The sequence below is a fragment of the Crocuta crocuta genome, unplaced genomic scaffold, assembly GCF_008692635.1.
Source record: "Crocuta crocuta isolate KB4526 unplaced genomic scaffold, BGI_CrCroc_1.0 scaffold69-1, whole genome shotgun sequence".
Taxonomy (NCBI): Eukaryota; Metazoa; Chordata; class Mammalia; order Carnivora; family Hyaenidae; genus Crocuta; species Crocuta crocuta.
The window spans coordinates 1,219,435-1,233,984 of NW_027551577.1; the positions used below are offsets into that span (position 1 = coordinate 1,219,435).

General features: G+C 56.1%; 1 protein-coding gene across 1 annotated transcript in view; it reads right to left on the minus strand.

Annotated features, from left to right (window-relative positions):
- Nucleotides 1-14,550, minus strand: part of PLXND1 (plexin D1) — a 56,948-nt gene that overhangs the window by 40,008 nt on the left and 2,390 nt on the right. The gene's annotated exons all lie outside the window — the stretch shown is intronic.

The window sequence follows — 14,550 nt, forward strand, 5'->3', positions numbered from 1 at the left end:
CTCTCTCAAATAAAAGGTTAACATTTGTTTTAAAATATATTTTAACCCCATTCTGGGGCACCTGAATGGTTCAGTCGGTTAAGTGTCCAACTTCAGCTCAGGTCATGATTTCACCATTCACGAGTTCAAGGCCCATGTCAGGGTCTGTGCTGACAGCTCAGAGCCTGGAGCCTGCTTCAGATTCTGTGTCTCCCTCTCTCTCTGCCCCTCCCCCACTCATGCTCTGTCTCTGTCTCTCTCTCTCTCAAAAATAAACAAACATTAAAACAATTTTTTTAATTAAACAAAATGCAAAGAGGTCTCCCTCTCCCTGAAACCTTTCCTGGTTTACACAACACTCAGAAAAAACACTGAATCCTAATCCTCCCCTCAGGGGCTCTGAGCCCTTCTAAGCCCATCCCATGCCCTCCTCCACTCCAGCCACTTGGGCCTGTGTCTGTTCCTCAAACCCTGGGCCCTGCCTCAGGGTCTTTGCCCTTGTTCCCTCCGCTCAGAGTGCCATTCCCCAGACTGTCACAAAACTGGCTCCTTCTCGTCCTTTAGCTTCAGACCTACCCCGCCTGACTTCATTCTGTGTCCCGGCGGTGGGGGCCAGCCGTGGAAGGAGGGTGCTGGACCGTTTCCCCGGCTGCCTCTCCGGGTCCCGGGCTTACCCCTCGCAATCCTGCGGCTGCAGGGAAGAGGTGAGGGGGACTCTGTCAGCAAAGCAGATAGGACAGTGGGCACTTGGGCCCGAGGCCTGCCAGGAGGCAAGCTTCTCTTCGGGGTTAGGAACTTTCCTCACTGAATATGGATTACCTGCGTCATGAAATAATAAGCTGTTTTAAAATTAAAATGGTAAACGCTTGCCTGGGGGCCATGGTTTTGCTCCCGGAGCTCCGAGAGAGGGGGAGGGGAGGGGTGGGGAGGCCCGGAGGCCCTGGATGACAAGTCTGGGTTTTCTGCCCTGGGCCTTGCAGTGGGGGAGCCCAGCCGGCCTGGGGACAGCCGGACAAGACGCCCAGATCTGGGTGATTTGCGGGCTGGGTGGCCGAGAGGATGAGGCAGGAACGCACTGCGAACCCAGCTCCCGCCTGCCCGCCCTGACGTTCACAAGCCATTAATTCTGTACCGAAGGAATTTTCTAAAAAGCCTTTCCTCCAACTTTTTTTTTTCTTATCCTAAAAATAAAATCTAAAAAAAATTTTTTTAAAGGAGAAGTAACCCCTGTCAGCTGCTCTGAATGATCTGCACTCCGAGGGGGGAAATCACAAGGTTGCAAACCGGCTCAAAAGTGGAAGCTGGGAGACACGTCCCCCAAGCCGGTGGGCTGGGGGAGGGGGCTGCAGGCCTGGGAAGGAGGGCACAGCCTTGGGGACAGACGCGACAGCTGTCCAAGTGTGGCCTCAGCTGAACTTGGTCTCCAGGGGCGGTGAGCTCCACGGGCTGAAAATACCACCCATGACACAGCCTGAAATTCCTCCCTAGCACCGGCCTTCCTTCAAGTCTCACTCTGTGCAGCCCTTTCAAAACACAAACTCCGCTGGGAGCCGGGGAGGCCCGGCCCATCCCTGCGGCCCCTCCAATCCAGACCAGCGGCCTTTCTAGGCACATAAAAACGGCTAACTTCTCCCTGGCCTAACACCCTTCTCCAGCTCCAGCTGTCCTCAGGAGCAGGCCTGGCATTCAAGGCCTTTGGATCTGGTTCCAAAAGCTGGAGCTTCAAGTCTTGCTCTTTTCCTCTGTCCGAACCTCTGCTCTGACCACACCAACCTCTGCAATTCCTCAAATGTGGCCACACCTTCCCACCAGGGCTCCTGATCCTTCATAATGTTATTCCCTTAGCCACCAATGCCCTTCCCACACCTCTGAGCCCTCATACTTCCCCTGACCCATCAGTTCCCCGTCTTGACCCATGCAATTCCCTTTGCCAGACATGCCCAGGCAGCAAGTGTTTCAACAGCTTTCAAGACGTGACTCAAAAAAAAAAAAAAAAAGAAAAGAAAGAAAGAAAAAAGAAAAGAAAAGAAAAGAAAAAATATCCCCTCTTCTGTGACGGCATTGTGCTGGTCATCACTTTCATTTATCATGATAGCATAAACATGAGCTTCTCCAGGGTGGAGACTGAGCTCCAGAGTGAGTGTTTCCTAAAGAAAGGAGACTAATTTTTGACTAAAGTGTGATTGACTGTATTCAGCTGCTGCTTTTCCAGAGATTGAGAACAACACTTGCCATGCTGGGTGCTAGAGAACGAGACCAACATATGGGCCAACTGCATGCCTAGTGTATGTGTGTGTGTGTGGCAACACAGGGGAGTTGAGTGTTCAGGCCCACGCAGCACCTGGCTGCTACTTTTGGTTCCTCTAAGAACCTCAGTTTATCCCTCTCCGAAATGGGATGAGCAATAGCAGGCTGCTGGTCTCAGCTTTTTCCTGAGAGCAGGACACACCCTCCCTCTTCAGCTAGCTGCCTCCTGGGGCCAAAGCTCAGCTCTGCCCGCTTTCCCATTAAAACTCTGACATATTGATTTCACTACCAACTGTAATTGTGTTGACTTTCTCTCCCCAGGAAGCCAGTAGGAGCAGGAGCTTCAAGTGCCCAGTTTCTCAGGCCTCTGCATCCTGCCTGCGAACCCCCCACCAAACCTCAGCCCCACCGCAGGCGGCTCCGAGGAGGATGAGGCGGCGATGGTGGCCCGGCGTGGCAGGCTGCAAGGCTCCGTGGCTCCGCCCCAGGCACAGACGAAGCCAGCTGTTGGCGCTAGGTACTTGGGAACCCAGGGCACTTTTCCGCCTCAAGTCCTTGATTGTTATTGAACCGAGACCCCAGGAAAGCCAAGTTAAACTGTGAGGAGCTGGAAGCGCACAATCGCTTTTGGGTATTAAAAAATACACCTGGCCTGGGGCTGGACCAAGCCCCTAGACACCCTCCACAGTGGCCAAAGGGAGTTTGTAAAATCGCAAAGCACTAAATGCAATGTGGGATCCTGGAAAAGAAAAAGAATATTCATGGAGTAAAGTCTGGAGTTGAGTTGAGAGGAGAGTACTTAGCTGCTTTCTTAGTTTCGACAGATGTGCCACAGAACGTGGAAACCTCAGCACTGGGGACAGCAGAGGGAGGCACAGGAGCCATCGGCACTATCTTTGTACCTTTCCTACAAATCTAAAATTATTCCAAAATAAAAAGTTTATTTAACAAAACAAAACAAAACAAAACAGGGGTACTTGGGTGGCTCAGTTGATTTAAGCGTCCAATTTCAGCTCAGGTCGTGATCTCAAGGTTCTTGGGTTCGAGTCCCATGTCGGGCTCTGTGCTGACAGCTCGGAGTCTGGGGCCTATTTCAGATTCTGTGTATGTGTGTCTCTCTCTCTCTGCCCCTCCCTCCCTCTCTCTTTCTTTCTCTCTCTCAAAAATAAACAAACATTAAAAAAATTTAAAAAAAAACCCCACAAACCAACCTGTGTCCCCTCTGAAGTTCAACAGCCTTCAATGGATCCCTAATGCCCTCAGTATAAACCCGAACTTTGCTCCTGGGCTCTCAAGCCCCTGCTCCACCTGCCACTCCCCACCCCTTCCCGGGCTGCCCTCAATGCCGCCCCCTGCCAACTCCTCCTTCAGCTTGGACAGCCAAGGAGGGTGAATTCTCCCTCAGGACCTTGCCCCGGAGACAAGGCCAGAGGAGAGGGAGCAAGCAAGGCCGGGCCGGGTGGTCACGGGTCCACAAGCAGCCTGCAGGAGGCCACAAAAGCCATTAAACTCTGCAGGATTGTTGCTTCCCACAAAGCCCCTCCCCCACCCTTGTTCAGAAGCCCTGAGGATAAAGGGGGAAGCGTTCTCAAGGTCACCACCGGCACACAGGTCGGGATTTGAAGCCACACTTGTGACTCCAAACCCAAGCTCCCTGCTTCCAACTTTAGCGCGTGCAGCTTCTCGGAAACCGCAGCTAATGGGCTCTGGCTCCACCGAGCTGACTCCTCCACTGACGGTAAACTGAGTCATGGAAAGAGCCATGGGCCTACTGTGTGCTGGCCCAGGGAGGAAGCAGGATGGACCTGGCTCTAACGGGCATCTGGCAATGGCCCCCACACCAAAAAGGAAGCTGCCTCCTGCCTGGGAAGGAAATACCAGCACCTCCCAAGGGGTGATCAAGATGCTTACTTCCTGGAGGGGTGGGCAGGGACAGAATGTCCAACTGGGCCACAGAGCAGCAGTCAAGAGGCCTGGCTCTGAGCTAGAGGAGAAACCAAGGCAGAGAGAGGGCCAGAGGCTTCCTCGGGACACACAGTGCCATAATCCCTACCTGATCCCAGGCTGCCTGAGTCAGGCAGGAAAAACCTGGAAGTAGCAATGGACACAGCGGCTACTTGGGTAGGCCCTTCCCGAGTTTCAGGGAGCCCACCTCTGCGTCCCTGACCCCTCTCTGGAGGAGGCGGGGCTCTGAACTCATCAAGGCAAGCTGAGCACCCTCTGGAAGGGTCGTGCCAACCAGCCAGCCAGGCCGTCCTGAGCAGGACATGTCTGTCTAGCCACTACTGGCACCCAGACCCTGCTGCCACGCTGGACCCAGACTGGAGGGACAGCCCCCAGGCTGAGATCAGGGACCTGGCTGGACTAAAGCCCTGCTGTGTGTAGAGCCCAAGCAGAGCTACCTTATAGGCCACACTCTTGTTGTGTTCCCATTTTACAGACAGAAACTGAGGCTCCTGACGTACCAAGTCATTACTCACTATGGGAGGCAGCATCCTGTCTGAGCCTCAGTCTCCACATCTGTAAAGTGGGAACAGTAACAGCACCCTCCCTAGAGAGCTGCTGGAAAGGGCTCAGCTCACAGCAGCTCTCGATACGGGCCACTGCAGATACTCAGTAAATGTTTCCAATTAGCTGGGCAGGTCACACTGGAGCCTGGCAGGGCAGACGGCCGCACCGCTTCCCGAAGTCCAGTGTCTCCCCTCACCCACCGCGGGGATGGCTGCTGGGAGCTCGGCTCAGGCCTGCCCGGGAACTACTACCACAGCCGCTGACTCAAGCAGCCATTGTTTTGTTAGCTGGACACGGCCCCCCAGACACCCGGCTCCCCCTTCTTGAAGCTGTTTCTTATTCTGGCCCAGCCTGGCCCCATTTCCAGCCCTCCCCGCCTCCCCTCACAACCTCCCTCCCCGGGGGTCCCAGAGGAACACAGTGTGGGATGGGCAGCCAGCTAGGACTCTTCCCTTTTCTCCCTTTTCCCTGGCCGAGGGAAGTCACTCCCGCTCGCCAGCTCTAATGGGAGGTGGGGGGGGGGAGGGGGCGGGCAGAGTGCTGTGGCTCCAGCCCCTCCTTTCCCTGGAACAGTTTCTGTCCCAGCCTCTTCCCCTGGAGGGGGTGCAGGCCAAGAGAAGCTCAGAGCCGCGGCTGCTTCTCTGGGACACATTTGGCCTTCTTCCTTCTGGGGCCAAGGGGCCCTGGAGACTGGAACTCACACCCGGCGCCCCATCCCCTGGGTGCTGGCCTCTGTCCCAGAGGAGGAGACCAACTGTGGGCACGGCTGAGGGGACGGAGCTGGCTTGAGGCCCTGGGCAAACATCTCTGGGCTGGGTCCCATGTGCCGGCGACACAGAGGGGACACATTGGTCCCTCTCTCCAGCTGCCCACATCCCAGTTCAGCGACCACCCCCAAGTCAGGAAGGGACAGCTCTAATAACAACACAGTAGTGTAAACAACGCGCTGGTAAGACGCAGCCTCGGTTTCCTTTGTGCCCCTGCCCGTGCAGCCTCATTAAACCCTGATGAGTTGGTGCTACTTTATAGCAAAGGATGCTGAGGTGCACAGCAGTGACTTGTCCAGCGTTACACAGCCAGAAGGGCCTCGAACCTAGGTAGGCTGGCTCCAGAGTCCTCGCCCTCAACCCCAGCTGCTCCCCCCGGCGCCCTGCTGGGCGCTGCCAACGGCTGCTGGGGGTCCTGGGGCTGGAGAGGCCCTGGGGGGCACGCCAGGGAAGCTGAGACCAGTGAAGGAGCCGGCTGCTTCTGGAGACCCAGATGTTGGACGGGCCCCCGAGTGGGGCATGGGGTCAGAGGTGACCGCAGGATGCCACGCAGCTCCGTTCCCGGGCCTGGCCTCCAATTCAAGGCCTCTGCCCACTGCCCCCCCATTATTTACCGATCAGAGCAGAAAGCACTACATGATTAACGCCCCGCTGGGGCCTCGCTGGGCCTCATAATGGAGCTCGAGCTTCCTCCCTCCTCCAGCGTGTGATTTATCGCGTTTCAGGGCGAAGGATGGCGGGCTGGGAGGGGCCAGCCCCGCTGGTCCAGCAGATCTCGGATCTCGGTGGCATCGAGTGTCAGCGGGAGAGTGGGCGGTGCAGGGGCCCATCCGGGCCGCCTGTTGGGTTCAGCCCTGGCCCAAACATGGGCTTTGAAAAGAAGACAGAGGCCACACTGCTGGGGTAGCCAGGATCCAAGTGCACGTGGCTGGCGCCCGGAGACTTCCCAGACCTGTCCCCACGCGGCACCGGCTGGTTTCCATGGCAATCCCCACACCGTTGTCAGAGCTGGAGAGGCCCATGGGAGTCACCTGGTCCAGCCACAGTGGGGGCTCTGGGAGACAGCCTCCTGCTTCTGCCAGCACCTAGCAGGGATGATAAGGGGCCAGCAGCTACGGAGTCCCTTCTAGAACCAGACCAACTGTGTCTCACTCTTCCCCCAAAGCCCTGACGGCTCCCCGCGGCCCACAGGACAGCATCCCAGTCCTTGGCCTGCACCCCAGACCCCACACACTCCAAGCTTCGTCTCTGCCTGCCACCCAAGCCATGTTCTACCACATCTCTGGGCCTCTGCCTCTGCCTGAACTCCTTCCCCAGCCGCATCTGCCATAGCTCCAACACCGCCTCCTCCAGGAAGCCTTCCTTGACTCTCTCAGAAGAGGCTGGTCGGTGCGTAGCCTTGGTTGCTACATATCTTCTGTCACGATCTCCTCCCTGACTATCTGGGAGCCCCTGGAGGGAAGGGGCAGAGTCCGATTCATCCCTTTTTGTGGGCCGCCATGTAACAGAGCTGGGTCCCCTCCTGTACTGCCACATTCTAGAGAAGCCTCCACCAGGGGCAGACAGGAGACGCAGCTCAGGAGGTGCTGGGCTCTGGTGGGAGAAGACAGAGGCAGCTGCAGTCCCGGGGAACAGGAGCCCTACACCTGGGACCATGCTGGGCACTGGGGCTCCCTGGGAAGCTCTCACTCCTCCTCACAGCGGCCCCAGTGGGGCTAGAGCTCACCTGGGGGTCCGTTTCTTCACCTTTAAAATAGACCCATGCATGGGGCGCCTGGGGGGCTCAGTCGTTCGGCTCAGGTCATGCTCTCACGGGTGTGTGGGTTCGAACCCATGTAGGAATCTGTGCTGACAGCTTGGAGCCTGAAGCCTGCTTCTGATTCTAGGGCTCTCTCTTTCTCTCTTTCTCTGCCCTTCCCCTGGTTACTTGCTCTTGTACTCTCTCTCTCTCTCTCAAAAAAACAAACATTAAAAAAAAAAAACCAGACCCATTCACCTCTCCCCACTGTGACCTTGAAGGCCCCTTTGGATCACATCCCTTCAGTCATTGTTTTGGGAGGAACCAAGGAGTAAAGGTGATGAGCATAAGCTCTGCAGCCAGATAACCTACTCTACCCTCTACCTTTTCCCCACTGTGTGACCTCAGGCAAGTCACCCAACCTCTCTGGGCTTCTGTTTCCCCTTTCTGTAGATTAGGGATAACACTCATCTCATTCTGTTTCTGGGGAGATTAAGAAAAGATGGACTATATATAAAGAGCTTTTGCAATATGCCTGACACAAAATAAGTTCCCAAGAAATAACAGCATTCATAGCAATGATAATGATGCTGGTGGAAGCCGTCTGTCAGTGAGCACCTCCTTGCCACCCCACAGCCCAACTCAGATCGGGAGACTAAGGTCCAGAAAGCGTATGGGGTCCCTCATTGCCAAGGGCTCAGGCTTTCAGGCTCCTCTTCCACACACCCCATGTCTGTTCTGCCTCCAACAAACAGAACACAGAACCTGGCCAGTTTCCTTAATCTTCTTGAAAACCAGCAGCCATAGGCCAGCAGAGCAGACTCCCGTAGAGTGTTCTTGCAGGGGGCTGATGATGACTCACACAGCCTCGGCTGAACACCAGGCTGCCCCGTTCTTCCCTATGCTGAACCCATTCTACAGATGAGGAAATGGAGGACCAGAGGAGGTGAGTGACTTGCCAGAGGCCACAGCTAGGAGGGTGCAGAGCCAGGATTTGAACTCAGGGAGTCGGTGCCAGGGCCCAGCACTCACGTGCCGCCCCAGCCTGCCTGGGTGTGGCAGGTCCTAACTGTGGTTAAGGCCGAGAAGGAACCTCCATCTGCTCTCCTAGCAAACTCTGGATGGTGAGGTACTGCCCTGGAGGAGAGGCAGCTTGCCCAGCCCCAGTACCCAGCTGGCATGGTCCAGGGTGGGGGTCAGTGTTGAAAGAGATTGTCAAGTCATCATTCACACTGACTGCATCCCTCACTTGCACACTCAAGGGGCCAGGAGGCTCACTCCTTCCAGAGCCCAAAGGATCACATTCTTAGTGATGAATGCGACTGGTGCTTCCCCGCCTTGCCCGCTTCCTCAAAAGGCCTGATGGGCCCCAGCCTCGACAGATGCCCCAGCCAGCCTCACCCCACTCTGGAACTGAATCACCACAGTGTTAGCCCCCAGCTTCCATCCGGGGCCTGTGTGGTGTGCTGCCACGAGACGGTTTTCTACGAAGGGCCCCGCCCAAGTCTGCATGGGACAAGGGCCCTCGGAAAACTCCCGGCTGCGAGCTCACAGCCAACACGCGCCATCACCCAGCACGGACTCTGGGGCCAGACAAGCCGATCTGCAGATCCCCACTCCTGCTAACCAGCTGTGTGGCCCTGGGCCTCAGTTTCCCCATCTGTAACAGTACTTCCTGCTGCATGGCGGGGGGAGCTTTGAGATCAAACACATTGGTGCTCATGAAGGGCCAACACAGTGAGCCCACTAGGACCTGGGAGTTCAGCGATGATTATTATTCAGCCCCAGAGAGCCGACGGGGCACCTCCCCACCACACACCCCTCAGGTCCATCAGGTGCTCAGCCATCAGCAGTGATACCATGCCCACTCTGTCCATGACAACCTCTGCCTTCCTGCCTCTGAGCTCACTCAGCTGGGGCGGCCCTGGGCACACCTACATCTCACCCCACTGTCTTGACCACCTAGGTCACTTTAGGACCTGGTGTGGTCCCATCTCCTCCAAGACGCTGGCCCCCCTACTCAAGCACTCCCTGCTCTGCTGGCTGTTTCACAGGCCAAGCACACTTTTCTCAGAGGTAGTTTTCCCCCTCCTGCTACTAATACCTCCACCTGCCCCTTCCTGTGTTGTGCATGTGAGATTTTAATCTGTCCACATCCTCAGAGGGAGGCACTGCCCCATTTTATGATGAGGAAGCAGGAGGCCCAGAGAGGGTAAATGACTCTCCCTGGGTCACACAGCTCGTGGGCAGGAGAATGGGACTCAATATCTTACACCTGGGAATCAGGACTGGTGACATCACCAGGGAGCACTGGGATATTGACTATTGCCTGGCCCACGGCCTGTCTGTCTCTCTGGGCTAGAATATCATCACGGCCAACCCAGGATCATGCCAGAACCCCCTAGAACCACCAGCCGTCTGCTCGTGCCATCGGCCACGAGGACTCCCAGCCCCCAACCCAACTCCAAATGGAAAGCCCATCTTGGAAGCTTTGTCTCCCTCCACCTCCACCCAGCATTTCAGCCCCTAAATTGGTTCAGAAAACGCCTTCTTGACGATGAGCATCCACCCACTGCATGCCAGTTTAAAACAGCCTGAGGGTTTTTTTTTCCACCTTTACTATAAAAAGACACCTTGAAAATGCAGCATTGGCATTTCCCTGTTGGTTTTCCTTTGGGTTTAAAAAAACAAATATCATGGTCACTCAAAGGTTAAGTGGAAAGATTTGGGGAAGAGAGTTAGACTCAGCCTGACCTTGCCTTGCTGGGGGACTCTGTGCCTCGCTTTCCCCCATCGACTGCACACAGCAACTTCCCAATTCGCTTCTGCCGCGAACGTGAATTGAGGAAAGGGATCCAAGCTACGTGCAATGGAGGACAATTTCCTCACTCAGAATCACGCAACAGCCCCAGATAATGCCCCAAACGGCCAAGGACAAAGCTGGGGCCCCCTGAAGGCTGGGGTTGGGGGTAGTTGACAAGGTTCCCTGCGTCTGACCTCACGTCCTGGCAGCTCCTGATTCCTGGATGGAAGGGGGCAGCAGAGGCTAAGATTCATTGTCTTAACAGTGGACGGCAAACGATAAAGCTCACCAGGTGAGAAGCTGCAATGTCTGGGATTGCTCTGGCCAAGGCTCTGGACCATAGGGTCAAAGGACCCCCAAAACAAGAGTGAAAGGCTGGGCTTCCAGAGGCCCCCATGCACCTTGACTGGAGGTCAGATGTCACAGAAGAACAGGTGGAAGGCAGGGTCCAGTCCCCAGTGCCTGCCCCACTGAGACCAGCCGGTGCTGGAGAAGTCAGGCCAGATGGGTCTGGGAGGGAAAGGGATTCCAGGCCCCTAGAACTTGGCTGACACCCCAGAACCAAATTCATCCTTCCCCCAGAGGCACCCGATTGCATGCCTTGCTCCACCAGTACCCACTTCCACCCCGATGCCCGGCCGGATTGAGCAGCCTCCTTCCCTACCCTGTCCATCCTCACCTCTGGGGCTGCATCCCCGCACCCAAACCTGTCCTGAACCCGCCGCCTCCCTCTGTGCCTGCAGATCAGGCCCTGCACAGCCCCCGAGCGCAAGGCCTGACACAGGCCTCCACGATGGCACCCAGTGCCCACCAAGGGACCGGGCACACAGCAGGTGCTCAAGAAATATTTGAGTCAGTGAGCGAACCTCTAGCCTGGAAGATGGCACCAGCCCTCCAACCACTCGCCCTGCCTCTTGTCTTCCCCCTCACCAGCCACCCAGGGGCTCACTAAAATAAATGTATTAAAAATAATCACAGTATGGTTGACCTTTATTTTTTTATGTTTATTTATTTTTGAGAGAAAGAGAGACAGAGCATGAGTGGGGGAAGGGCAGAGAAAGAGGGAGATACAGAATCCGAAGCATATTCGAGGCACTGAGCTGACAGCACAGAGCCCGACGTGGGGCTTGAACCCATGAACCCTGAGATCATAACCTGAGCCGAAGTCGGACGCTTAACCAACTGAGCCACCCAGGCGCCCCATAGTACAGTTGACCTTTAAACAATGTTGGTTTGAACTGCATGGACCCACTTACATGTAGATTTTTACAGCACAGTACTGTGCTTGCTCTTCCTTCTGATTTTAATGTCTTTTTTTTCTCTAGCTTACTTTATTGTGAGAATACGGTATATAATACAAATGGCATACAGAATATATGTTAATAACTGTTTATGTTATTGGTAAGGCTCCCAGTCAACAGGAGGATATTAGTAGTTAAGTTTGGGGGAGACAAAAGTTATTTGCAGATTTTCGACTGTGCAGAGGCTCCGCACCCCTAACCCCTGAGTTATTCAAGGATCAAATGTAATTGCAAACATGTGTGCTGGGCATTCTACTAAGAATTTTACAGGTATTAGCTCATTTAATCCCCACAACAGTCCTACGAGGTAAGTACTTTATTATTGCTCCCATTCTACAGAGGGGGAAAGTGAGGTGCTCATTGAAAATTTTTTTTAATGTTTATTTTTGAGAGAGAGTGTGAGTGGGGAAGGGGCAGAGAGAGAGGGAGACACAGAATCTGAAGCAGGCTCCAAGCTGGCAGCAAGGAGTCTGACGCGGGGCTCAAACTTACAAACCGGGGAGGTCACGACCTGAGCCGAGGTCAGCCATGTAACCGACTGAGTGGCGTGCTCCCCTGGCCGGGACCCTTCATAACTCCCACGTCCCCAGGATACAGTCCCAGCTCCACAGCACGGCTTCTCTACACCTGCAAGCCCCGCGCACTTCCCCTAGCCCTTCTCTCCCCGTCTCCCACTCCCCCCACCACAGGGACCACCCTCAGTTGCTCCCGCTGTGCTTGCCTCCCTTCAGGCTTCCAGGCTTTGACAGGGGCTGTTCCCTCTGCCTGGACCCTTTCATCTTCCCCTGTCAGCTTCACGTGGCTGACCCCTGCTCACCCACCCGCCTCTGCGGGGAAGGACCTCCCCGAGAAGCTGTGATGTCGTCTGTCAGGACTCCGCCGTCCAGCTTCTCCTATCACCCCCAGCCCCGGCCCCCTGGGATCTAAGTGCATGGCTGCATGTTTGTCCTCTGCCCACCTGCATGGGCCACGAGAGCAGAAACAGGCACCACCGGTCTCCAGCACACCCAAGCATGTGGCGGGGCACACACAGCAGGGACTTGCGAAGTGTCTACTGAGGCCTCCATCTGGGGCTAGAGGTGGGAAATTGTGGGGTCTTGACTGCTGCCGAAGAAGCCACAAGAGGTCACTGCCGCCCAGGCCCAGGCCCAGGCCTGTGCTAATAAGGCCCCCGGGGTAACAACAGGAACAACCGACAGCTACCAGGTGCTCTCTCCGTGCCGGGTACCAAGCGCTTTGTATCAACTCAGTCATTTAGTCCTTGAAGCCAGCCTTAGAGATGTGTTTTTACTGTCCCCACTTTACAGATGAGGAAACAGAGGCTCAAAGAGGTTACATCAGGTTGCCAAGGTCCCACGGCTGGGAAGTGACAGAGTAGGATTTGAATCCAGGGTACGAAGTCCAAGTTCTTAGCCTATAACTGGGGAGCCTATAACCGCACTCCCCCGCCCCTCCCGGGCCCAAGGCTGCACTAGAGGCCCAGACTCCCGGGCCTCGGACACATCTGGGAGATACTGCCCAGCAGCACTGACCTACGCCCACATGGGGCATGAGGAAAGGGATTGGGGTGGGGGGACGCAGGGAGCACAGCTGAGGAGGACCAAGAATCCACCCCAAGGTGGATGGAAGGCCAATGGCCACTTTGTCCCCGGGGCTGTGTCCCTGGAGAGGCCCTGCCCCTCTAAGGAGAAGGAAGCCCCGGCCCACTTCAGCGGAGTGAGTCACTGCACCAGGCCAGGCTGGGGACCGTGGGAACCAGGACGATTCCTGCCAGAGGGGGAGGGGAGGCTGCGGCGGCGGCCCCAGGAATCCCATGCATCAGCCCACACCAAGGGCCTGGATGGACACACAGGCCCTGGAAAGGCCTAAGGAAGGCCCAGGCGCTGGCCCGGCCTCAGCCCTGGCCACCACAGTAGGATCTTCCCTCTGCAGAGCAGGGACTGACTCCCCACTCACCTCCTCTGGCCCTGACACCCTCAAAACAAAGCTTGTACCATCAGGCACACCCCTTCGGACGATGTGGCCCTGAGGAGGGGGATGGTGGATGTCCCAATCACAGTGCTGGGCGGCCAACCCTCACCGGGCCAGCGCCCGTGGGTGGCAGTCTGCCCTGCTCACCCACCGTGACCTTTCTTTTCAGGGCGGCCAGCCAGCTGGTGGTGGGCAGCCGTGGGAGTCCGAAGGCGGGAGAAGGAATCTGCGTTTTCTCAAAGCCCCAGTGTTGGGCACACCCACGGGGGAATAATTAATCTCGTGAGATTCTTGCCACAGCCTGAAGACCGCGGAGAAGAGACAGGGTGGGGCCTGGGGGGGCCTGGCCCCAAGGAAGGCTCACCAGGAAAAGGCTGAGTTCAGCATCTTGCTGAGGGAGAAACTGAGGCTTCCTAGGGGAGTGGCAAAGCTTAGGGTTCAAACGGACTCCCCAGAGTCACATGAGGAAAAGGCCCAGGGTTCCACCACTCAAGGGCCCCTGAAGAAGTGACCCCTGGCTGCTGGGCTTTCTCGAGGACAACAGCACAAAGCTCCCTTCTTCCCCCTGCATCATAAACCTCCCCCAAGGTCAACACGCACAGTGATCCCCCAACCTGGCCCCTTCGTTTTTGTCCAACGCAGCCCCAGCCTCCGGCTGGGCTCCCACCCCCACCGCTCTGCTGGCTNAACATGTCCATAAGGCAGCAAAGAATGGGTGGTGTTAAGAACACAGATAATGAGGGCAGACAGCCTAGGTTCAAACCCTGCCTCTGCTAGTTCCCAGCTGTGTGATCTTGAGCAAGCTATTTAACCTCTCTGTTCCTCAGACTCTTCATCTGTAAAATGGGGATGAGACTAGAGACTACCTAAGAGGGTAGTTGTGAGAACCAAGACGGTTATGCCCTTTGGTGCACTTAGTAGGCATTCCAGAAGCATTGTCTCGCCAGCAGTCCCCATGTCTGGTACATGCTGAATGCTCAGTATATATGTGTTGAATGAGTGAATAAAAGTTGGCATCAGGAACACGCCCGTTTGCCAACCAGTGGCCTCCCGAGTACCTACTGGCGCCCAAACACCTGTGTTCCCCACCACACCTCCCACTGCACAGCCAGGCCCACCCTGCCGCACCAGTGACCCTGCAGGACACATCTACGAACCCCACACTCCTGCATGACCAGCAGTGACACAGGGGTCTGGGGCACAACCCCTCGACACTCCCTCTTTGCTGCGCCC